Source organism: Aquarana catesbeiana, linkage group LG01, assembly GCF_042186555.1.
Source record: "Aquarana catesbeiana isolate 2022-GZ linkage group LG01, ASM4218655v1, whole genome shotgun sequence".
Taxonomy (NCBI): Eukaryota; Metazoa; Chordata; class Amphibia; order Anura; family Ranidae; genus Aquarana; species Aquarana catesbeiana.
The window spans coordinates 719,373,812-719,401,003 of NC_133324.1; the positions used below are offsets into that span (position 1 = coordinate 719,373,812).

Below are 27,192 nucleotides of genomic sequence, written 5' to 3' on the forward strand. Positions count from 1 at the left end.
GTATATTTCCACTTTTTCAGCCAAAATTGAACACCTACTGTACTTTATATTTGTTACATGACATTTATTTAAAGTAGAATTTTAGGTTATATAATTCCTACCTTTTAAAAGCTGCTCCCCCCACTGCTGCATACAATTAAGCACAAATTACAATTTAAAATCCCTTTTTTTTTTGCATGATTTTCTCTGTTGTCATGTTACTGCACAGGCCTAGCCCCTCTGAACAGTGTGCAGGGCTGACAACAAGCTGTATTCCCTAGAACAGTGACGTCACCCACTTCTTGTCTCTCTTCCCAAATAGTATAATACAGGAAAGTTGAATTAGGTGTTAGCTTCCCAAGGACCCTCCTTTAGTGATGTCATGGGTGTAGTCAGTTCCCCCTGTTAAATGCCTAAATTGAAGTCAAACACCCCAGAGCTGCTTAGATGTAGTCTATTACAGTGCAAATCAAAAGGGTCCTTTGCAGGGATGAAGTCCCAGGCCAGGTGGAACAGAATTCGTGAGCAGTGGTGGAAGCCTGGGAATGAGTGTGCCATCTGGGAACATGCCCAGCTGGGCAGAGCTATTGAGGGGACGAGGAGAGAGACTGGTATACTGCAGTTCCTGTGACGACGTGATGGAAGCCAATGCTGTGGACTTAGGGATGGCGAACCTTGGCACTACAAATGTTTTGTTACTACATTTCCCATGATGCTCAACTACACTGCAGAGTGCATAAGCATCATGGGAAATGTAGTTCCAAAACATCTGGGGTGCCAAGGTTTGCCATCACTGGTATATACTGTATAGGGAAGTGGTCCCAACTCTGTGGTGCTACCAAAGAGAGGAATGGAGTTGTAGAGGGAAGATGGCTTTAAAGAGATGCTTGCATTCTGAGCAGAAATTACAGCTATAGAATGTCTACCTCTATGTGTGGCGTTCCGTGCCCAAGAATTCTGAGTGTGTAAAATGTGCTGTCAGATGTCATGGAAATCTTTGTGAAGTTACAATAATGTGCTATAAATGTATTTTATGTGTGGACATTCCATTATTCTCCAATATTAAGGCTTAAGGCTGGGGATGTCATGAGCGGGCCTATGGCCAGACATACTACAGGTCCTATCCAAGTAGAAGCCGGGAGGGGACTTTTGGTGCCAACACCTGCCCAATTGTATTCCCCCCTTACACACCGGTGTCCACTGCTCTAGGCATTGTAGGGGTATAGAGTCTACACCAACTGGCCACATAGAGGGGATGGGGATTTGGAGCACTGAATTAAAGAATCATAAATATTCAACACCCTAAACTAGGGGTCACCACATTTTTCAAAGAGCCAGTTTACTGTCGTTCAGACTTTTGGGGGGCTGGATTGTGGCCAGTGGGGGTAGAAAATGTCCCAGGCCCTGTATCAGTGGGACTAAACAATGTCTCAGGTGTGGTGTTCTGTTGCATAGTGGTTGTGATCAGTAGAAGGAGGAATAGTGCCCCATCATTGTATTACTGAGAGGAATATTGCCCCATTGATGGTGTCAGTGGGAGGGAAAATGCCCTATCATTGCTATCAGTGGGAGGAATAGTACCCCATCATTGCTATTATTGGGAGGAATATTGCCCCATCATTGATATTAGTGGGAGGAATAGTACCCCATCATTGCTATTATTGGGAGGAATAGTGCCCAATCATTGGTGCCAATGGATGGAATAGTGCCCCATCATTGGTGCCAATGGATGGAATAGTGCCCCATCATTGATATTAGTGGGGGGAATAGTGCCCCATCATTTATATTAGTTGAGGGAATAGTGCCCCATTATTTATATTAGCTGGAGAAATAGTGCCCCATCATTTATATTAGCTGGAGGAATAGTGTCCCATCGTTGGTGTCAATTGGGAGAATTATGAACCAACGTTAGCGTCAGTGTTAGGAATAGTGCCTCAAATCAGTGGGAAGAATAGTGACCCAAGGGTCAGATAAAGGCTAGCAAAGGGCCCAATCTAGCCCTCGGGCTGCAGTATGGAGACCACTGCCCTAAACTAACAGATGCCTTGCATTACCAAATTATTTTTTGTAAACAAATTTGACAGTTGCTTAAATCAATATATAATTTGTACACCAACAACCATAGGATGTGAACTATGAATGGAAAATAATCCAGCTGATGGGCAGATTTTAACTGTCATCAATAACATGATTAGTTGTTCTTCTATTTAATGTTATTAATTATTAAAAGACAACACATTCTGCGGCTTTGAGGCCCCTTTCACACTTCGATCTGAAAGTCGTGCGACTTTGCCGCGACTTGAAGCAATGCCTGTGTAATCTTGAGGTCTATGGACCTCAGGTCGCATCAAAGTCGGACCAAAGTAATGCAGGGACTACTTTGAAGTCGCTGCGACTAAAAGTCGCACAGATATGAATGCTAATCATTGGAAATCATGGGGTATGACTTGTCATGCAACTTTGCAGTCACAAATCACAGGACAAGTTCCACAAGTATGAAAGGGGCCTAAATGATGACCACCCACACAGACAGTCCTATTTACTACATAGGTATGCTGGTAGGTTAGATTTAAATTTGTATAAAGCCCAAACACAAAAATATTTTTCAGCTTACCAATCCTTAAAGTGGTATTAAACCTAAAACCAAAATCGTTGTATATTGCAGCTTACCAGTCCTTAGATATAGTGTATCAGTTTTCTTTTTTTTTTACTTTTTACCCTCTGTTTTTACCTGGTGATCTGGCCAGTAATACACCTCCTGTATTATACAGACACCACTCTGGATGAATGAGCACAGGGGCACCTTTGGACAGCAGCATCGTGACTTTCAGGGAATGTTGAATCAAGTAGCAGTTTTAAATACATTAACAAATTGAAGCCAAACTCGAGCTAACACTGCAGTTAAAGCAACAGTTTTTTTTTCCTTTTGGGTTTTACATGAATATATTAACCACTTCAGCCCCGGAAGAATTTACCCCCTTCCTGACCAGAGCACTTTTTGCGATGCGGCACTGACAATTGCGCGGTTGTGCGACGTTGTACCCAAACAAAATTGACGTCCTTTTTTTCCCACAAATAAAGCTTTTGGTGGTATTTGATCACCTTTTTATTTTTTGCACTATAAACAAAAAAAAGCGACAATTTTGAAAAAAAAACACATTTTTTTTAACTTTTTGCTATAATAAATATCCCCCAAAAATATATAAAAAAACCAATGTTTTTCCTCAGTTTAGGCCGATATGTATTCTTCTACATTCTTTTGGTAAAAAAAAAAAAAAAAAATTGCAATAAGCGTATATTGATTGGTTTGCGCAAAAGTTATAGCGTCTACAAAATAGGGGATAGATTTATAGCATTTTTATTAATATTTTTTTTTTACTAGTAATGGACCGTTGACCTTAATACAGCGATCAGTGCGATTAAAAATGCATTGATTACTGTAAAAATGTCACTGGCAATGAAGGGGTTAACACTAGGGGGCGGTGAAGGGGTTAACTATGTTCCCTGGGAGGTGATTCTAACTGAAGGGGGAGGGACTAACTACAGAAAGTGACAGATCGTGGTTCATAGCTAATAGGAACACACGATCTGTCACTCCTGTCAGAACAGAACAGGGAAGTGTGTGTTTACACACACTCATCCCTGTTCTGTGTGCCCAGCTCACGATCGCTCGTGGCCGGCGGGCACCGCGACCGTCAGCCACGAGCATCGGCACCCCCGCTGTGCAGTGCGCGCCTGCTATCCAGACCCCGCGAGCCAACCTATAGTTATGTGGTTTCATGCAGGGGAGCCAACCTGCCGCAGCAAAACTGCGGCGACTGGACCGGAAGCGGTTAAAGCTAATCATTGTAAATACCCCTGTCAGTGGTAACTGGTTTGTTTCAACACCTGAACTGCCACATTTGCAGAGAGCTTGTTCTTCTGAAAAACAACAGACTTACGGGCTAGATCACCAGGTGATAATAGAAGAAAGAAAGCCTAAAAAAGAAAACAAATGCAGCCTCATGACAAAAGTCTTGCCCAATTTTCACTACATTAGTAGGAAAGTAATATTTCTGTTTAGTAAACGATTCACCATAGTAACATTACACTTTATGCCCTTTGGGATACAGCAGTCTGTGGGTGGCTGCTGGGAGTCTGTAAAATCTGTGCTATACTCAAAAAGGATTATTGTAGACAGCCTTGGGTTTGTTACCTGAGGTTTTATTTGTTACCAAAGCCAGGACCCTCCTTGACAACGACTTCATTATAAAATGTGCAACCAAATAAAAAGCCCAAACATTAAAGCCCACATTGTGAAGGTTAATTGCTCGCTTATGTCTAGGGGACAGGAAAAGCACTCACTTTTACATGATCCTCCACTCCCCGGCAGACGACACTCCTCTACCTCTGCGTCCTTACCTCTAGTTAACGGCTATGGACCCTACTTCGGTCTTGATGTCAGTGGCGTCGCTATGGGGGTGCGGGGGTGGACTGCACCCGCCAGAGGGGTGACACCATCAAGTAGAAAGTGATATCTTACTGCGATGGTGTTTCCCCCACCCCTGACATTAGCCTGTCCAGCGCCCTGCAGGGTACTGTGGCAGGCTAGACAGGAGAGAACCCCAGGGGGAGGGTAGGTTGGTGGTGGTGATAACACCATGTTTTTTTCTGCCCGGGGGGTATGATGGTGCTAGGGGTAACACTGTGTTTTACTGCCCAGGGGGTGCTACTGGGGGGGACACCATGTTTTAAAGCCGCATAAAATTTGGGCGCCGGGCAGTTTAAGTCATAATGCGCTAGTATGCATCGCATACCTGACCTGAATTTGAAGCCCTCCAGCAGCGTGCTGTCATCGCTGAAGGCGCTTCCATCTTCACGCGATCTTCTTTCCAGGTTTGGGGGCTTCAGCAATATGAATGGTGGAGATGGCGATGAAGTCACTCCTGCGCATGTGCGGGAATTGCTGTTTACGGCATGGCTCTGAAGAAATGCCACAGGTACGCCGTTCCTTCAACGCGCAAGCGGGGGTGACATCACCGGCTGCATCTAAATGAAACATCACCTAAACAGTGCACATTTAGGAGATATTCACTGTACCTTTAGGTATGCCTTATTATAGGCTTACCTATAGGTAAACATCATAGGTGTGCGCAGCCTTTTGCATTAGGGTGTGTACCCCAAAGCTCAAACACACATGCGTGCACGTATATACGCACAGTAGTTACACACACACTCTTATTTTAAAATATAATAAAACATGGATAGTGCCAGTAGGGCAGAGATTGCTGTAAGTAGGACAGTAGATGGTATCAGTAGGGCATAGGATGCATAGTAAACACAGTTTACTAAGGGGAAGCTGCAATACACAGGGTGATTAGGGTGTGCCCAGGAACGCCTGGCACACACCTATGGTAAACATCATACATAGGGGTTTACTCCCACTTTAACGCACCAGGTGACGCCAACCCTAGCGATGCCACAAGAACGTAGACCGCCAGAGTGCAAGGAAGAAGAGGCTAAGGGGACCGGTTTAGTAGGGTGCGGGGTTAGGTAAGTGATCTGCAGCACCCAGTGCCCTAGACATAAACGAGCAGTTAACCCTTGCAGTGCAAGGATTTTCCCGGAGTTCAGCTTTAACCACAGAAAAGAGCTCACAATATTTGCGCACAAATGTATCTTCACCATACACAAGAATTAAAATCTTTTTTTTTTTTGTAAGGAAATTAAAAGTAACACTTGTCCCGGGCATTATCTGCTTTACCTCTAAGTTATAGAAGATACAAACGAGAATTAAGCTCCGCAGGTAAGTTTCATACGTAGGCTTTGTGCATTAGACTATTCACTAGTGGTGATCTGTGAAGAAGACAACAAACTGCATTCATTTCACTTTCTAACTTCTAGTAGATAGGGGGCACCAAGGTTAATATGGAAAGCGGTAAAATTAAATGAGAAGCAGATGTAAGCCCTGTCGATGAGGAAACATTAAACGGGGTTTATTGCAATTAAAGTGGCCTCATTTTATTGAAGACATCTTCATGCAATAAGGATGTCTGCATATGTAAGCTGAACCATATATTTGCACATTTCAAACAACGGAAAAGTATTTAGGATGAACAATGTAGGAAATAAACAAATGACTACCGAACTTATTTCACAACACAAAGCGAATATCCAATGCATCCAATCGGAATCCAGGCAAGGAAGGTTTTCTCAGGTCAGATCTCAGCAAATGTCTTTTTCTGGTACATAGTCTGTACTGTTTTATGGTTGTCATCCTGGGCTTAAGTTATCTTTACTTCTAGTACTGATTTATCTGGTACAGGATCTGTATGCAGAAACCGTATTTTATAGCATGGATGAAAAATACTCAAGTGGGATAATAGGACTGCACACAGTGTTTGTAGGCAGTCAGCCTGCCAGCTAAGCTCTGGGCAAATTTTAATTGCAAAGAAGTGGGTGGCACACATTCAGATGCTTGAGAAGTGGCTTGTTTGCAGGCAATCACTGGGACACCTCTTGCAGCATTCCATGACTGTAAGTCATTTATAAACTGCTTGTGCACACATCAAATGCCCTATTTCAAAATAATGGGAATAGTTGGATTTGCAAGCATTTAGAAAGCAATTGTCTATTAGTTATACACTTTTTTTGCTGTTTCCAATCATTTTTCCCAGCCTATTAAACACACTGTGAATGCTTACTTAATGTTTGAAAAACTGCTTACCAAATGGCGCAAAAAAAGCTATGAGTGTTTGGTAAATGGTTGAGCAAAAACGTCAATAACTACCAAACCCAAGAACAAATAGTACAAAGAACATAAGCACGCTGATGGGGGTCGCCGACGTACAAATATACAGGTTATTGGATATGAAATGCAAAGCTATATCTATGATACACAGGGGTCAGTGTACAAAGTCGTACATCTCATTTTAAGTCTGTTCATTGTTTATCCAGCGATAACCTCCCCCCCACTTTTTACTCACTGTGACTTTTAGTAAATTGAAATAATCATTTTTCTTCACAAAGATGTGCAAATAAGGCACAGTAACATGCACAGTAAAAAAAAGCATTTATTATTCTGTAGTGAATTGACCTTATAGAACAGCCTTCCTAAGCCTTTTAATCCCAGAGGAACCCTTATCTCTTTCCTATTTGATACTAATATATAAACATGGTTTAATTATTCTACATTTGTTGGCTTCCTTACACGGGAAGGGCTCATGCACACAGTGGCATTTGTCTGTACAGTGTAATGCCGCGTACAGACGATCGGAATTTCTGACAACAAATGTTCGATGTGAGCTTGTTGTTGGAAATTCTGACCGTGTGTAGGCTCCATCGGACATTTGTTGTCGGAATTTCTGACAACAAAAATTTGAGAGCTGGTTCTCAAATTCTGTTGTCGGAAATTCTGATCGTGTGTACACAATTCCAACGCACAATATTCCACGTATGCTCGGAATCAAGCAGAAGAGCCGCACTGGCTATTGAACTTCATTTTTCTCGGCTTGTCGCACGTGTTGTACATCACCGCATTCTTGACGTTCGGAATTTCCAACAACATTTGTGTGACCGTGTGTATGCAAGACAAGCTTGAGCCAACATCCGTCGAAAATAAATCCATGGATTTTGTTGTCGGAATGTCAGATCGTGTGTACGCGGCATTACAGTGATGGTCAGAATGGCAACCTTCAACACAACCTAAATAGTCATAAGTGTCATGTTGCTGGCTCTGCCAAGTGGCACTGAGTATGGAAATATCCAGGCACCATCAGATGGTATTTCAGTCCAATCAGCCACAACTCAACAACCACTTGAGGAACCCTAGGCTTCCACAAAACCTTGGTTGAGAAAGGCTGCTATAGATTTAAAGCAAATGGGTATTGTTTTGGTTTCATGCAAACGACCACCTAAGGCAATATAACATAAAGTTTGGGTATATAGTATTTCCCTTCCCAGTAGCTGGCTCTGCCAAGTGGCACTGAATTTGGAAATATCCAGGCACCATCAGATGGCGTGTCAATCCAATCAACCACAGCTCAAGGAACCCCAACAACCACTGGAGGAACTCTAGGCTTCCACAAAACCTTAGTTGAGAAAGCTGCTATAAAATTAAAGCAGATGTGAATTGTTTTGGGTTCATGCAAATGACCACCTAAGGCCATATGACATAAAGTTTGGGTATACAGTATTTCCCTTCCCAGTAGCCAGTAGCTAGCTCTGCCAAGTGGCACTGAATATAGGAATATCCAGTCGCCATCAGATGGGATGTCAATCCAATCAGCCACAGCTCAAGGAGCCCCAACAACCACTGGAGGAACCCTAGGCTTCCACAAAACCATCATTGAGAAAGGCTTCTATAGATTTCAATCAGATGTGAATTGTTTCGGTTCATGCAAACGACCACCCAAGGCCATACGGCATAAAGTTTGGGTGTATTTCCCTGCCCAGTAGCCACAAGTGCAGTATACAGCCACCACATACACATGTATGGTTTACAGTAACCTGTGCTTTATCAAAGTAAGACTGGCAATTCTTACTGACACAAGCAAAATTTAAGCATGGGTGGCCCTGCAAACATCATCCGGCCCAACAGAGTCAGATGAAAAAAAAGTCACTGTTCAGTAGTGCCACTGTATTTAGCATCTGCTGTTGCTGGTTAGCGTGGATGGGAAAATTGGATACATTTCTCTTGTTCAGATTGTAGGCTGAACAAGCGAGAATGGAGCTGTCTATGAGTAGTTTAAATGGTGTTCAGTTAAGGTTCACACCTAAAGCAGTACTTATTTTATAACCTTTTTTTACCCCCCAAAAGTCCCCAACCCTGGACCATATAAGTGAAAAAAGTACAGATCTCAGATCGGACGTTTAATTGCTCCAGCTGGCACACCTCCTGAGCAAGCTGGGCCCAGTATGGCACTTGCTGGCTGCATAGACTTCAAAGAACAGTCTGTAGATCCAGCCACCCTCTTATGTATGGGCAGCCCACCAAACTCAGTAGCACATGCACAATACTGAACCAAAGTGACTTGGAAAAATAGATGAACACTAAAGCTGGAGAACCAAGAAGGTCAAAAACTTTAGATCTAAACTCTGTTCTTTTTATTAGTAATGTAGCGGGAAAATCGAAACCCTTTGGGGCAAGAATGTCAGCATTTTAGTTCCACTTAGAAGTAAACCTACTACCTTCTAAAACATGCTAAACTGACTACAAGACCTATCTGATCTATCTAACCATATCTAATGGTACCTGCATATACCTCCAAACATCTTCTCAAATGTTCTGCAAGCCATGAAACCTGAGGCACTCTTCTATGCACATTCCAACATCTGGTGAGCTGAGAGCTAGCATGTCCCTTCTGTCACTGTGATGGACAGCTTCACTGTTTAATTGGAAGCTTCATATGATCAGAATTTGCATTTATGAGTAATCTTTGCAGAAACCTTAACATGTTTTTCCTCTTCTGTAGCCAAATCAGGATAACACCTACTTTATATTTGTTACATGTTCCCATTCACATGGCATAATTTGAAAAAAATGCTGCTTACCTTTTAAAATACTCTTTTCTGTAAGGTTATGTGAGGGCTGGGGTGATCATTTTTACCACAAATAATCCTGTCTGTACTGTGCTGGCAGATCTTGTGATCAGTTTTAAACTAGATTTGAATACTGTCTTCCTGAACAGGGGTTGAAGCTAAAAGCTGATTGGTTACTATGGACAGCTGCACCAGATTCTGTGTGCACCAGTTTTAGTAAATCTCCCCTATAGTGGGCTCTTCTTCATCTTTTTTTATTATTATTATTATTATTATTATTATTTTATATAATAAAGTATTAGATATAAAGTATTGCAATGCAAAGAAAACATATGAAAAGCACTCGCTACAAACAACAGTAATATATAAACAAATAAATGAGTAATAAAAATAAAACTTTTCCTCTCCCCTGTCATATAGTATGGACAAAAAGATGAGATAATGCAGTGTTACAATAAATATTGTCAAAATAATATAATCATCGATTTTGACAGCAAAAGTGGAAATACCTCTTTATCTGTCCCCACCAATTCTCAAATTACAATTACATAGCTTTTCACTCCTTAAATATCACTAGTTACTGAATGACATTATTTGTTAGGGTCTATAGGGGGGTTACGAGCAGAGTAGAAAATTGAGCCATTCTACATGTTGGTAAAGTAATAAGTGAAAAGTAAAAAATACTGACTCATGAAAAATGCTGGTAGTATTTAAAGGATCAGTCGCCCCAAAACAGATACTTTCAGTTTTTGGTAGATGCTGATGAGTGGACAATGTTTTATATCTTTGAAACTCTATTGGTGAGATGTTTGTTCCTGGGTTTCTGGGTCTGTGCACCTGCTGAGGCCATTATGAGAAGTTCTCACCCTCCCTGTAATTTTAGATTATAGAGAAAGTAGCAAGAGCTGCAGGATATGCCGAGTCTCAGGTGGGGAACTCGGCAGGAACAGAGTCAGAAATGATGTCCGGGAGATCTGTCTGCTGGAACATACAAAACATGAAGCCAGGGGACAGGGCCGGTCGGAGCTAGACTATTTTGCACCCTAGGCAGGACCAGCTACTTGCACCCCACCCCCCCACCCCCCCCCCAAAATGAATAAAACATCAACATTTTCAAAAACAGTAGAAAATAATGTAGGTGATCTGTCAATCTGTCACACTGTATTTATTTTTTATATTGGCACTTTTTTATTATTTGACTGTGTGCCATTATAAAAAAAATATATTACCATGATGATACCATTATAATAAGAAAAGCATGATTTGCAGTCCAACTACTGATAAATTTCTTAACATATCGGCAAATGCAGCCTGTGCAGAGATGCTTTCTCACCTCCTTGCCAATGTTAGCTCTGTGTGGACTGGGGAACTGGGAGGAAGTGAGGTTGCACGCAGCACGACTTCCGAAGCACCTCATTGGCTGCATACCTCTTCTTCACGGATTGGCTGAAATTTTCAAAAGACGGCTTTGTCTCCAGTTAACATCCTTCAATCCTTCAGTCCTGGCAGGACCAGCACTACCACTAGGTGAACTAGGAAGCCGCCTAGGGTGCAGCCACGGTGGCAGGTTTCTCCACTCTCCTCCGGCTTTTTAACACTCCGCTGCCTTCCCCACACAGTCCACCAATGTTCCTACAAGCCTCCATCTAATGCCCTGTACACACGGAAAATGTGTGATAGGACCTTGTTGTCGGAAATTCCGACCGTGTGTAAGCTCCATCACACATTTTCCATCGGATTTTCTGACACACAAAAGTTGAGAGCAGGATATAAAATTTTCCGACAACAAAATTCGTTGTCGGAAATTCCGATCGTGTGTACACAAATCCGACGGACAAAGTGCCACGCATGCTCAGAATAAATAAAGAGATGAAAGCTATTGGCCACTGCCCCGTTTATAGTCCCGACGTACGTGTTTTACGTCACCGCGTTTAGAACGATCGGATTTTCCAACAACTTTGTGTGACCGTGTGTATGCAAGACAAGTTTGAGCCAACATCCGTCGGAAAAAATCCTAGGATTTCGTTGTCGGAATGTCCGGACAAAGTCCGACCGTGTGTACGGGGCATATAACTAAAATATAGCTTTTGGGAGGAGCAGCAATTTAAATTATGGTAAAATAATTATTCCTTGTTAAGAAATTTATGAGAACTGAAAGCAATAACTCATTGGTTTTATGAATTGACTTCTACGCACTGTAAGGCTGGCCATACATTATACAATTTGTATGTACAATTTTCCTTTAGATTTACCAAAACCATATAATATGAGGTCAAACCTAAACACTTTTCGTTTTTAGTTTTATTTATATATTTTTTTTAACTAGTGGCGGTGATCAGTGATTTTTAGCGGGGCTGCAACATTGCGGTGGACAGATTGGACACATAATAAAGCACTGATTACTGATTACTTATAAACTAAAAACTATGTAGTGCAAGGGCCCACCTGATTGGATACAATTTGAAGTGTTTAGATTTAACTTCATGCTATGTGGTTTTGGTAAATCTAAAGGAAAATTGTACAAGAAAATTGTATAATTTGTAGCCAGCGTAAGGCTCCTTTCACATTAACTTTCTGAAAGCGCACCAAAACTGCAGGAGGGAATAGAAGTCAATGGGAAAGCATAGCTAACCTGCACCACACCCACGGGTACACTGCATTGCACCCATGGTGTGGACAAACCACACCGCACCATTGTGTAAGGGCTCTTAACTACTTGCTGACCAGCCGCCGTCATTATACTGCGGCAGGTCGGCTTGTTCCCACAAATCGCCACAGCTGTACGTCGGTCTGTTTTACAGCTATGGTAAGCGCCCGCTGCACGGCTCGTGGCCGGCTCCACAGAGGGCCAGAACGGGGATCTGTCAATGTAAACAAACAGATCTCTGTTCTGACCGGGAAGTACAGAGTGATCATCTGTTCCTAGTGATTAGGAACAGCGATCTCTCTCTACTCCCAATCAGTACACTCCCCCCACAGTTAGAAACACCTCCCAGTGAACACATTTAACCCTGTGATCGCCATTAGTGTTAACTCCTTCCCTGCCAGTGTCATTTGTACAGTAATCAGTGCTTTATTACGTGTCCGATCTGTCCACTGCAATGTCGAAGTCCCGCTAAAAATCACTGATCACCGCCACTAGTTAAAAAAAATATATAAATTTAAAAAATGCCATAAATCTATCCCTTATTTTGTAGACGCAATAACTTTTGCGCAAACCAATCAATATACGCTTATTGCGATTTTTTTTTTTTTAACAAAAATATGTAGAAGAATACATATTGGCCTAAACTCATGAAGACATTTTTTCTTTTTGGATATTTATCATAGCAAAAAGTAAAAAACATTGTTTTTTTTTTTTTTCAAAATTGTCGGACTTTTTTGTTTATAGCACAAAAAATAAAAACCACCATTACTAGTAAAAAAAATAAAAACATAATAAAAATGCCACTAATCTATTCCCTATTTTGTAGACGCTATAACTTTTGCGCAAACCAATCAATATACGCTTATAGCGATTTTTTTTACCAAAGATATGTAGACGAATATATATCGGCCTAAACTGATGAGGAAAGTTCTTTTTTTTTAATTTTTTTTATTTTGGATATATATTATAGCAAATAGTATAAAATATTGTTTTTTTTTTTTTTTTTTCAAAATTGTCACTTTTTTTTTGTTTATAGCGCAAAAAATCAAAACCGCAGAGGTGATCAAATACCATCAAAATAAAGCTCTATTTGTAGGGGAAAAAAAGGATGTCAATTTTGTTTGGGTACATCATCACACGACCGCGCAATTGTCAGTTAAAGCGACGCAGTGCCGTCTCGCAAAAAAATGGTCTGGTCATTAAGGGGGAACATCCTCCGGTCCATTAGTGGTTAATCTGTACCCATTTGTTTTATTTAAATAGGAACTCTAGCTGTTAAATCTCCCTGACATGGCTTTGTTCACGATTGCCTATGAGTTTTACTCCTGTTGCATTCTCCAAAATATAAACCAAATAAAAAAGCCATCAGGGAGAGTAAAGCTGGCCAATAACTGATCGAAATATTGCTGGGTTAGCAGGGTCTGGCCAAATTTCGATCAGCGCGTGGCCATTATTTGATCAATTTCTGTTGAAGAGACATGTTAGAACATTTTTCTTGATCAGCGGCTGCAGCCCCTGATCAGTGTATTCTGACAGTGGTGGGTGCTTCTCTGTAAAATGTTACTGTAATACATGATTTAGCTGGCTCCCAGATTAGACAGAATGGCTTGTTAATTCTGCATGAACCTATAGATCCCTAACTAGGAAATACCAGTGATTTGTGTGACTCACTAGAGCAAAGGCCAATTGCATACAGTCAGCCAGCATAACATGTTGTAGGTTTATGATTTTTAACACATTCTCCTTGTAGAACACAGTCTGCCTGAAGCTTGAAAAATTCCACTCCACCACAAACACGCTCATGTCATTACGATAAAAGAAGAGCAGACAACTGAACATAAAGGCACAATCCACGTCACAGCAAATAAAAAGAACAAGCTTCCTGGTAATACTTCAGCAGTCATGATACATATCAATGCTACGTGCATCTTTTCTCCAAATAACGATACTTTCCACAAGAGCATCCTTCTAACAATGCAACTGTTCTGGTATCTACTGGCAGAAAACTGAAAATGCAGAAATACTTTGGCTATTATATATATTATTTATAGTACCTACTGCATAAACATATAAATGCAGTAGCCAGTGACAATCAGAATCATTACACTGGCCAAAAAAAGGGTAACTTTGGGTTACCTTATGAAGTTATTTGTTGTTATCCAAATCCAGAATCCATAGGAGCAGCTACACATTTGGGGGCTCATTTACACCATGTGCAATGGAGTGCATTTTTAACGCATTCCCACTGAATATTCCCCAAGAAGGCGTCATATACGATGAAACGCGTAGGACGGAGCCATTATTTTTATTTTTTAATGCGCCATTGTCCAGGAGTGCAATATTCTATCCTAATAAAAAGTACCATAAGATTTGACACTATATGGGGCATTTGCCTTTATTTTTTTTTCTGAGTATATGCAGCTGGTGATCGGAGGAGGTGATTCTGGCTATATCAGGGGCCAGGTGATTCTGTGAAGGTGCGGAGAGAGACACAGTAGATGCCAGTGCCATTAATTATGCCTTATGACTTCTCTTTAATTGGGGGTCATAGGTTTGGTAAGCAACCATTAATGATCTTTTCTTGGCACAACTTTCAAGAATTGTTGGGCATTTAAAGTCCTGTTTTCACCTTGTGGGAGTGACCTCAAATGCAAGCAGACAAGCCCCAAAAAACAAGTATGAAAAATGCACCCCAAACACATGTAGCCACATCAATGCGCATGCAGAAACATGTGGTTGCTGGTGTGAAGAAAGAGCCCAAACCTTCTAGCTTGTTGGCTGGGTTTAGGTCATGTTACTAGCTTTAGGGTAGAATTGCTCTCCAAAACCTTTTGGTTTCTAAGAAAAACTGAATTACTGTCAATGAAAGGTGCTGTGTGAACTTCGTGAACTGCATTTTGCCGCGATCATTTCAGCAAAACCACACCGCGTTTAGGTTCCATTAAAATGAATGGCACCTGAATCTATGTTTTGCCATTATTGCAGAGAGATAGCGATTCTGCCCAAGATCCCAGAATTCCAAATGTGAACGGAGCCTGCTTGCTCTCTTTTTGTACTTCAGGCTGGGTTCACATATATGTGCATTAGATGCGTTTTTACCTGCATCCAATTTGCATAACATGCGAATGTGACCGTCTCTCAGTGGTGCTGATTCACACATGTTCGGGGTGGGCGCGGTATGGTTTTGAAAAGGGTCCTGTGCATTTTTGGGTCCGGTTCAGGTGCGAAGCCAGGCAAAAATTCGCTCCTCAACTGGTGAACAGAAACGCTCCGGACTGCAAACTGCAACCGGACATGTGTGAACCCAGCCTCAATGAGCTGTGGGTGGGAATAACCCGACCTACTAACTCATTGGAGTAAGAAAAAGTACACAAGATTGGAATTTGTCTAGAGATAAGTTCGGGCCAGTTCGCACCAGGATCACACAGAAACATGACACGCATTCATGTGTCATGCGTTTTTGCAGCCTTTGAGTTTGAATAGGCTGCAAATCGCACCAGAACGCTATAAAAAAAAAGTGCACTCCTTTTAGAAATGCATTGCACCAAATCCCATGGTACTGCGGTACCTTGGGATTTGATGTCTGCACACGCACTGCGTTTGCAATCTGAGGCGCCATTAACAATACATTGGCACTGGCAGCTGATCACAAGGGCAATGCATTTCAGCGTGGTGGGGGAAATGCGCACGAAAGATGCCATTCCCACACTGTGTTCCGCTGTGGCCCTTAGAAGGTTGTCTGGGGTCATCTCTACTCTACAACCACCTACAAATTACTAAGGAAAATAATTAGAGAGTGTTGTATCTCCTACAAAGTTGTTGGTGGGACATAGCTTTGTGCTGCTTTAATGTGCTGCAATACAGACAGTGAAGACCAGGATCAGACACTTTACTGGTGACACCTGCTTCCTGCCATTCTGTGCCATCCCAAGGGCCCTCTGGCCAATGATATGTTTGTAGGACAAAAATCTAAGGAACATTGTATCTCATATTAAAGAGTATTAGGAATTGCTTAATTTTCAAAGTGCAGCAATAAATCTAAAAAAAATTAAGTATATAAAGTAAAAAATTAATTTAAAAGAAACTCCATACACTATACAACTTTCCTTATAGATTTACCAAAACCATAATATGAGGTCAGACCTAAACACTTTCAATGTGCATGCAATCAGGCAGGTCCTTTCACTACATAGTTGAAGGTAAATCTAAGGGAAATTGAATAAGAAAATTGTATAATGTATGGCCAGCCTTAGTTTCAGTCTTGTACTTTTGTACAGTACAGAAATGACTTAGGCTGGGTTCACACTGTGTGCGGCTGTGGCTTGCAGCTTGCAGCAGGGGTCCGGTGTGTCCCTGGTCTGAATTTTTGCCTGAATTTCGGACCTGAAACAAAGCCAAAGATGCACAGGACCCTTCTGCTGTGCGCTCCACGGCCGGTGTGAACGTGGATTAACTCTGATCTCCCTGCACAGTGTGAGCGTCTCACAGCGTGCACTTGCCCTCCGTCGCAAAAATGCCTCCGGTGGGTCTGCGCATGCGCAGTACGCGACGTCGATCCAGCAGATATGTGATCAGATGTGTGACGTCAACACAGCGCATGCGCAGATCATCGGAGGCCGTGTCTGACAATCTGCTAAGCGCTGAGAGAGAATGAAATTGTCAGATTCTGCCTCGCTGTTGCGGGCGGGTTTTGGCTGCATTAAACGGCGTATTTTCTGTCTGTTGCACGGCGGCTTGAGTGTGTTAAACGGCGGGTTTTGGCTGTCTAAGGGCGGGTTAAAACACACACAAAACCCGCCCTCCAAGACACCCACAACCCACCCGGCAATAGTGAGTCAGAATCTGACATTTGCACTTAGCAGATCGTCGTATACTGCCTTCGACGATCTGCGCATGCGCCCTGTTGACGTCACGCCATCTGATCAACATATCAGCTGGAGTGACGTTGCATACTGCACATGTGCAGACTCTTTAGAGGCATTTTTCGACGGAGGGCATTTCTAGATAGAACACCGGCCCACTGCTTTCATCAGGGCTGGGAGTTCTGGGGAGGTCTACTCAGACAAGACACTTCTGGTCCTTTCCATTAGCACTGATCTGTCTGCATTGCATAGAGAACCACAGACACCCAGTGATGACATCACTGTGCAATGGAAACAGAAAGGTTTTATTTCAACATTTTATTAGCCTGTTGAGAGATGTGAAGGAGGAAGCAAGGAAGGTAAAATAAGCCGATTAAACTTCAGTATAAAAAAAAATTTTTTTCAAATCAAAGTAATAAGTAAGTAACAGGGCGCAAGATGAAACGCTTTGCCTCTAAATGACAGATACATGGATCCATATCCTGAAAAGCAGCAGCAAGCTCTGCTAATGTTACATATTTGTGCCTGCAGCCTGTGATATCTTTGGTTTCAGTTAGCTTGTCGGCTTCCTGTTTAAAAGAAGGGGAAAAATAAAAAACATGTGTGATAGACGCGCGCCCACAGACTCCTCCCCTCCTATTCCACATCCAGCAACTGAAAAGCAGACAAGAGGATAACCGGACACAAAGGCTTGGAAGCCTCACTGGTGGTGGATGAATTCCAGTAGCTAGCACACAGTACAGCACATTACTAGTGGTCTGCTCCATGCAACAATTAACCCTTACTAGACAGGCCTTATGACATTGCCTTGTCTGACCCATTCTACATTCTTGCTCTATACAGCAAAGGACAATATAAAAAAAAAAATCAAAATGTATTAGATTGTAAGCTCTTCTGAGCAGGGCCCTCTTAACCCTCTTGTATTTTATTATATTGTAACTGCATTGTTTCCCTTTTATTTTGTAAAGTGCTGCGCAAACTATTGGAGCTATATAAATCCTGTATATTAATAATGATGTCTGTATAGCAATCTTACATTCCAAGTAGAGGTAATATTGCTACTATATTGGACACATATACAACAGTAAAAAGCTTGGATACACTGTAGATAAATATCTCTTTCCTATTTGATACTAATATATAAACATGGTTTAATTATTCTACATTTGTTGGCTTCCTTACACGGGAAGGGCTCATGCACACAGTGGCATTTGTCTGTACAGTGTAATGCTGCGTACAGACGATCGGAATTTCCGACAACAAATGTTCGATGTGAGCTTGTTGTCGGAAATTCCGACCCTGTGTAGGCTCCATCAGACATTTGTTGTCGGAATTTCCGACAACAAAAATTTGAGCGCTGGTTCTCAAATTTTCCAACAACAAAATCCGTTGTCGGAAATTCCGATCGTGTGCACACAATTCCGACGCACAAAATTCCACGCATGCTCGGAATCAAGCAGAAGAGCCGCACTAGTTATTGAACTTAATTTTTTTCGGCTCGTAGTACGTGTTCTACATCACCGCGTTCTTGACGTACGGAATTTCCAACATTTGTGCGACCGTGTGTAGCAAGACAGGTTGGAGCCAACATCCGTCGGAAATAAATCCATTGTTTGGTTGTCAGAAATTCCGAGCGTCTTGTACGCGGCATTGCGCTTAATGTACACGGGACGTTTTTACAACCTCTCCTGAACGATTTAACTTGACAGATAGTAACCCACGTTTAAAACGTCCATTTTGCCGCATTTACATGCCGCGTTTGCGTTTAGAAGCGGGGTTTTTTTTTTTTTTTTTCAAAATAGCCAAAAATGAAAAACGCCTGTAAACGAAACGCGGCTAAACGCGAGTTACTGCATTTTACTGCCTCTAAACTCAGCGTCTGAACTCACTTTTTTGCTTTCCAAAAAAGGCCTCTAGACTCAACTGCCTAGAAACATACTGTGTACATGTACTGATAAGATAATATAAAGGAGAGTTCAGGAGCAGTTGAAAAAAATGCCCAGCGGCTCCTAAATGTCTGTTTAGCAGCAGCGTACATGAGGCCTAATCTGTGAGTCAAAGGAGGTGCATACAAGCCGCTGCCAGCAGACTATCAAGATCAATGACAGTTGAAAAGTGCAGGAGCTGTATGCACATCGGAGCGCAGGGCTGTATGAACCTGGTCCACATTCTGTACGCATATAGCCCTGTATGGGAGCATGACTTGGAGTCAGGGTTGCCAACCGCCAGTAACTTTACTGACAGTTTGTAAAAATCTGTGATTTTTTTTTTACAACTGTCAGTAAATATCAGGGGCTGATCATTTCATGCTGTGTTGACTTTTTAAGTGTAAATCAAGCAAATTACTTTATTATAAGTATTGTCAGTGTTTCCATATCATGTTTATATGTTTAAATATTCACTGTGTTAGTTTTCAATGGGAGTTCTGTAATTTCTCAGGTTGCCAGTAAAAAATGTGCTCCGCCAGTAAATTTACCATGTTTTGTCAGTAAAAAATGCTGCGGGAGGTTGGCAACCCTGCTTGGAGTGCACACAGCCGTTGCATATTTCAGCCTGTCATTGATTTCAAAAGGCTGCTAGCACCGGGTTGAACTCCAAAGTGCCTGGTTTTTAGGCCCCGTTCACATCTAGCGATTTGGGATCGTCGGTGGAATCGCTGTGATTCTGCCTGCGATTCCAAATCACACTGCAATGCTAGCAAAATGCAGCATGCACGTTTGTGTGCCATTCATTTTTAACAGCACCAAAACGCTGTGCAGTTTTGCCCGATTTATTAGCATGGCAAATCGCATCGCTTAAAGCTTGTCGTCCAAAAAGGAGCAGGAGCTTCATTTGGGTGACAAGCTTCTCGCGATGCATTTTGCCGCGTGATAAATCGTCAATCACGGCAAAACCGCACCATGTTTGGGTACCACACAAACATGGGCGCTGCGTTTTGCCAGCACTGCAACACATTATGAAATCCTGGGCAGAATCTCAGCGATTCTGCCCGCGATCCCACATCGCTAGATGTAAATGGGGCCTTACACTGTATGGAAAATGTATCCGTGTACAAGAACCCTAAGCCCTGGGTTGAAATTGCACTACTTTAAAGCAATTACAAAGCCACACATCATTTGCACTGCCGAATTCACTGCGGATTGCGACTTTATTTAAGTCTATGCAAGTCGCAATTCGATCAGTAAAAAGTAGTGCAGGAACCTTTGCCATAATCGCTGCGACAAGAGTCGCGCCGATATGAGCGGTTCCATTGCCTGCAATGGGGCGCGACTTGGCATGCGATTTGGACCTGTCAAATACCACGACAAGTCGCACTGGTGTGAATGGGGGCTCAGCATTAAAGGATTTGTAAACGCTGACAATCAATTTCTCTTGTTTGCTCCCTTTCTGTTTTTTATACCATTGAAAATGTTTTATTACATCTGTTTAATATGTGAAAAACAACAAAAAAAAATTAACTGTTCTTCCAGCAATAAATCTTGTGAGCTGATAACTTTCTGTGCTCTCTGGACTGTTATCTGTTAGCATTGTTCCCTGCTAGCTCCATGGACTACAAAGTACCTCCCCCTATTATGGGGAGGAGTTATGTAGTCCAAACACAGTGTTACGTAGTCTTTTCACACTCCCTTTCCTAGGCTGATAACACTGCTCAGTATAGGTGTCACCCTAGGACAGGAAGGTTGTTAAAGAAGAGCTCTGGGCTCCTTCAGAAAAAAATTTAAAGTCAGCAGCTACAAATATTGTAGCTGCTGACTGTTAATATAAGGACACTCACCTGTCCAGATAACCCTGATGTCCTCATCCGAGCCCATTCTTTAATAGGCTTTGGGTGAAGGTGCCGGCATCTGTCGTAAGGGAAACAGGAAGTGAAGCCCTGCGGCTTCACAGCATGTTTCCTACTTCGCGCGCGTGAGTCGCACAGCGCCTTGTGAATGGTCCTGTAGTCTTCTGAGACCTGTGATGTGTCCCACAAGACTGTGGGGGAAGGAGGGGGCGAACTTCCAGATCAGTTAGCTGCGGCGATTTGAACTGGAAGTGGGAGCAGGTACCTCCCAAAATCAGGTACCTGCTCCCCCACAAAAAGTGGTGGTGGTGGTGGTATTGGGGGGGGGGGGGGGGTGCCAACAAGCTTCCCCTTTTGGGTGGAGCTCTGCTTTAACAGCAGGATAAACTGGTAAAAATAAAGGGAAAAAATAAATAAATAAATAAATAAATAAATGCATCCACTAGTCCAGTGATGGCGAACCTTGGCACCCCAGATGTTTTGGAACTACATTTGCCATGATGCTCATGCACTATGCAGTGTAGTTGAGCATCATGTCATGGGAAATGTAGTTTGAAACCATCTGGGGTGCCGAGGTTCGCCATCACTGCACTTGTCCATCGAAGGACTGGTAAGCTGCAGACGTTAAGTTCAGATAATAAATACTTTATACATTTACTTTGGGCCAGTTTGACACATGCCAAGTATGCACATGCCACCTCCATAGTGAATCTTCCGATTCATTGTTGTAGCCAATACTATATACAGGAAGAGCCATCCTCTTCCAGCAGGTTCTGCAGTGACTTTCTCTTGATGTATTAGCTAAAGAGAGTCACTTGCTCTGAGACCTCTGCTACTCAGGAGAAGCCTTTTTGAGGTGGAGATTGTGATGTCATCTGCCTTTCCACCCCAGCCAATCAGAGGAAGCCTTGTATTCATTTAAAAAAAAAATACAAGGCTTCTGCTAACTGGCAAAGGTCACATTTAGTCTAGGGGAAAATAAAGGCACTTTTACTCACCCGTTCCTCTGCTCCCCTATGCTCCGGCTATGGACTGTCCCTTGGTGTTATCATGTCCAATGCAGGGCTATGGAATCTGCGTCAGTCTTGATGATGTCAGGAACTTAGACCTATGGAGCATGGGGGGGGGGGGGAGATGCAGGAGGGACCAGCCAACACCACCGAAGAGCAGAGGATTGGGCAAGTAGATCTTCTTTTCCATGTCCCCAAGACCTAAACAAACCCTTGCAGTGGAGGCAAAGCCATTATTTTGATGTTTCCCAGATTAAAACACCAAGGGGAAATCTCTGGAACAACCTCCGGAAGAGGCTGCAGCTTCCTGTATATACTATAGGCTACGGCATTAAATTACAGATTCACCATCGACCACATGGAGGAGGCATCTGCAGAATTTGTTTCAGCTAAACTAATCTAAACTAAGTGGATAAAGTTATCCCATTCCTTTGGTTCTTCTTTAACGTTACTTCCTTTAAAGCTAAACTTCATGTTCTCATTCAATATTCATTGTAATCCTTATACTACTACCCTTTAGTAAATAGATATGAAAGCATATTATTTTTTGTAGCAAATACTGTAGCTGCTGACTTTTAATATAAGGACACTTACCTGTCCAGGGAGCCCGCGACATTGGCACCTGAAGCCGATCTTCGGATCGACTCCCAGGTGCTGCTGCCGCCATTCCTGGTAAGGGAACCAGGCAGTGAAGACGTTCGGCTTCACTTCTGGTTCCCTACTGCGCATGCGTGTTGATTGGTCTCTGCTGTCTTCAGGGACGTGTGTGTGTGTGTGTTGGGGGGGAATCCGGAAGTTCTATTTCTGGGTGGAAATCTGCTTTGAGTCCTGATTTAAAAGTTGTGGAATATGATGGTGCTTGTTAGAACAAGATGACTGTAACAAATAACAATATATAAATAAAATTATATTATAAAAATATGTGATACACCCGTGTAAGCAAACAGAGCCAACCAAACCGATACATTTTGTTTAATAAATACGGCCATTAGAATGTGTATACAACACAAAACATTTTCATCATGTGTTCTACAATAGAAATCCTGGACTGGAATGTCAAATATGACAATGTGCCACTGTGCCACAATGTGAAATGTGCCACTTCCATCAAACCCACCATGACAAATAAAGGAGTCCACATCATAATGTCTATAGACCTTGGGGACACAACTAGAATAATATTCAGAATTAAAATTCTACAATAAAAAAAAAATGTTTATATCTTCATGTGATTTCCTGATATTTGCGGTATACCATGTGATCTGCGCCTTTTTCTGTAAGCGACAATAAACTAAAGCCTGGGTGTTTGCTGGAATTAAACACCCAGCATTGAAAAGACATGATCTTCTCTTTAGAGCATTATATGAAGGAAGAACAGGGCTGATTCTGCCTTAATGCAGCAGAAGCCAAATAAAAGGAGGGGGGGCGGGGGGGGGGTTGCTTCCTGTAAGATATCTTACCAGTCTAACAGCATCAGAGTCAGAGGGAAGGAGGAGGGAGCGAGGGAAAATAGCCACTACTGTGCAAACAACCCTCCCCCACAACACACACACTTTGCCACTCACAAGTGAGCAGCAGACAGCCAAGCCTCAGCTCTGACAGTGTCCTGATTACTAAAGCAAGAGATGTACACTTTACACTTGTACCCCATCCCCAGCCCACAGCTCCTCCCTGGCTTCATGACTCTATTTAACCACAAAAATTCACTTGTCTACATTTAGCACTTACACAACAGAGCCTACAAACATGTGCAATGGGAACAAGAGCAGCTTATAATATCCACATCATCCATGGAAAATACACCGCACCATATTACAATCATTCAAGAAATAGATCCATTTATAGAGATCAGGACCTGAAGTTTAAATCCACACTTGTATTTATTTTGTTATTGCATGCAAGGTCAAGAAGTGAGTTACTATTACTGATCCCTAAGCGGCAGGTTAGGTGAAGTGGCATTGACATTTGCCATCAATTGGAGAGTTCATGTGGTCCAAAAGTGCTCCTAAGAATACTCAGGACTGAATTATAAACTGTGCTGTCAATGTGTTCTTCAGCCTTGTGACTGTAAGAAGTTTTCTGACAGTTCTGAAATGATATAGAAGGGCAAGCTGGACTACCCAGTCCTGGGCAAACACTATTTATAGGTGACTTATCCAATATGGATACAAAATAACTAGCAGATGAAGACAAAAGGATATGGGCACCCATACAATCAAAAATATTATATCACAACGTCCGCATGGAAACATTTTTGGTCATGCAGAAGCAAGGACTCTAAAAAAATAATTTTTATGTAATTTTTGTTATATATTTGCATATAATAAAAGAGATTTATCTTCATCTTATGGCTGCGTATAACCTTTTGATTTAATCTACTGGTTACATAGTTTGATATGACAAGTCAGAACTCCATGACCCTATAGCTAGACAGTTCTGATATGACAAGTCTGAGATCTCTGACCATTTTGCCATAACCTCTGTTCTCAGATGTAAAATAATAATAATTTTAATAATAATAAATAAATAAATATATATATATATATATATATATATATATATATATATATATATATATATATATATACACACATTTTATTATTACGTAATAATAAATATAAATATATATATATATATATATATATATATATATATATATATATATATATATATATATATATATATATATATATATACACACACACATACATACACACATATTATATATATATATATATATATATATATATACACACATTTTATTATTACATTATTGACCCGATGTGAATGCACAATGTATGTGTAAAGCGATGCGTAAATTGACGGCGCTATATAAGTACCTTAAATAATAATAATATTACATACATACAAAGAGAAAGAGATAAGCACATATCAGTGTTGGAAAGTATAGAGGAAAAGGCTACAATCCACAGCTAGGGTGATGAAATAGTAAAGGGCATGATCTGCGGTTTCCCCCAGTCATGTATTGCTCAGTTCACTGAGCTATGAGATCAGAGCAGGGGTTAATGGCAGACAGCGCATAGCCCACACAATGCCTTGGAATCTGGCTGTCCATTGTTACATGATCAGTCTACAAGTCAGTGCTGCACTCAGGCAGGCTAAGCCACTTAGGAGATAAAGCTGAAGTATCATGACTGTTTCCTGCCAAGGACTACACAACAGCAAAGCATCAAGGACACCAGGCTGTACCATCATTCAACCACCAGAAGCAGATACTTTCTAACAAGGCACAAAATCGACATAAGACCTTCCTCAGCTGTCACTTCCTAGACACACACTACAAATACAGTAATATAGCATCTTTCCCCAACACAACTACACAAGTAGCCAGCAGCCAATACCATAGGGAAAGCAAGTGCCAACTACAAATATAAAACTAAGATAGCTGTCCCCAGAACAACATTGCAAGTAATCTACAGGCTATGCCAAAGGAAAAGCAAGTGTCATCTACAAATACAGGACTATGTTAGCTGTCCCCAACACAACTACATAAGTAACCTGCAGCCTATGCCATTGGAAAAGCAGGTGCCATCTGCAAATACAGGACTAAGGTAGCTGTCCCCAACACATTTATACAAGTAGCCTACAGCCACTTGCCATAGCAATAGCAAGTGTCATCCTCTATGATAGGAATAAGGTAGTTGTCCCCAGAACTATACAAGTACCCAGCAGCCAATGCCATAGGATAAGCAAGTGCCATCTACACATATAAGACTAAGGTAGCTGTTCCAACACAACCACACATGTAACCTGTAGCCCATAGCGTAAGAAGCAAGTGCCATCTACAAATACAGGATTAAGGTAGCTGTCACCAACACACCTACAAAAGTAAGCAGCAGCCCATGCCATAGGACAAGTAGGTGCCATCTACAAATATAGGACTGAGGTAGCTGTTCCCAACACAACTATACAAACAGGGCACTGCCAATGGGCATTGGAAAAGCAAGTGCCATCTCCAAATATAGGACTAAGGTAGCAGTCCCCAGAACAACTAGACAAGGAATCTGCAGCCCATGATAGGAAAAGCAACTGCCATCTTTAAATATATGTCTAAGGTAACTTTCCCCAGAACAACTACTCAAGTAGCCTACAGTCCATGCCATAGGAAAAACAAGTGCCATCTGCAAATATGGGGCTAAGGTACTTGTCCCCAGAAGAAATATACAAGGAGTCTGCAGCCCATGGCATGGGCAAAGCAAGTGCCACCAAACTAGATCCACTAACTGTCAAACACAGCCCTTAACTTGTGAAGAGCTGGAAAAATTTGGAGGCATTGCCCATGCTCATGCCATGGGAACAGCAAGTGCCATCAAAGTAGACTCACTGGCTGTCAAAGCAGCCTTCCCTTCATTTGTGAAGAGTTGGAAAGTTTGGAGGTATTGCCTATGCCCATGTCATAGGAAAAGCAAGTGCTATCTTCAAATATATGTCTAAGGTAGCTGTCCGCAGAAGAACAACTTCACGAATAACCATATAGCCCATAGCATTAGAAGCAAGTGCCACCTACAAATATAAGACTTAGGTAGCTGGCCCCAACACAATTATACAAGTAGCCTACAGTCAGTGATCATAAGAAAAGTAAGTTCCCTTAACAAAAATAAGTCAAAGGTAGCTGTCCCCATCACAACCACACAAGTAGCCTACAGCCCATGTCATAGAAAAAGCAAGTGCCATCTTCAAATCTAAGCCTAAGGTAGCTGCCCGCAGACCAACTATTCAAGTAGCCTACAGCCCATGCCATAGAAAAAGCAAGTGCCATTTTCAAATCTGAGTCTAAGGTAGCTGTCCCCATCACAACTACTCAAGTAGCCTACAGCTAATGCCATAGCAAAAGCAAGTGCCATTTTCAAATCTAAGTCTAAGGTAGCTTTCCCCATCACAACCACATAAGTAGCCTACAGCCCATGCCATCTTCACATCTAAGTCTAAGGTAGCTGTGCCCATCATAACCACATAAGTAGCCTACAGCCCATGCCATCTTCACATCTAAGTCTAAGGTAGCTTTCCCCATCACAACCACATAAGTAGCCTACAGCCCATCCCATCTTCACATCTAAGTCTAAGGTAGCTGTGCCCATCATAACCACATAAGTAGCCTACAGCCCATGCCATCTTCACATCTAAGTCTAAGGTAGCTTTTCCCATCACAACCACATAAGTAGCCTACAGCCCATGCCATCTTCACATCTAAGTCTAAGGTAGCTTTCCCCATCACAACTAGTCAAGTATCCTACAGCCCATGCCATTGGAAAAGCAAGTGCCCTCAAACTAGGTTCAGTGGTTGTCAAAAGCAGCCTTGCCTTAAGTTGTGAAGAGTTGGAAAGTTTGGAGGCATTGCCCATTTCTCTTAGCTCCACCCCTAACCCCGCT

At 42.0% G+C, this 27,192-nt stretch overlaps 1 protein-coding gene across 1 annotated transcript in view; it reads right to left on the minus strand.

The window, feature by feature from the left end:
* Positions 1 to 27,192, minus strand: part of MAML3 (mastermind like transcriptional coactivator 3) — a 486,946-nt gene that overhangs the window by 458,250 nt on the left and 1,504 nt on the right. The gene's annotated exons all lie outside the window — the stretch shown is intronic.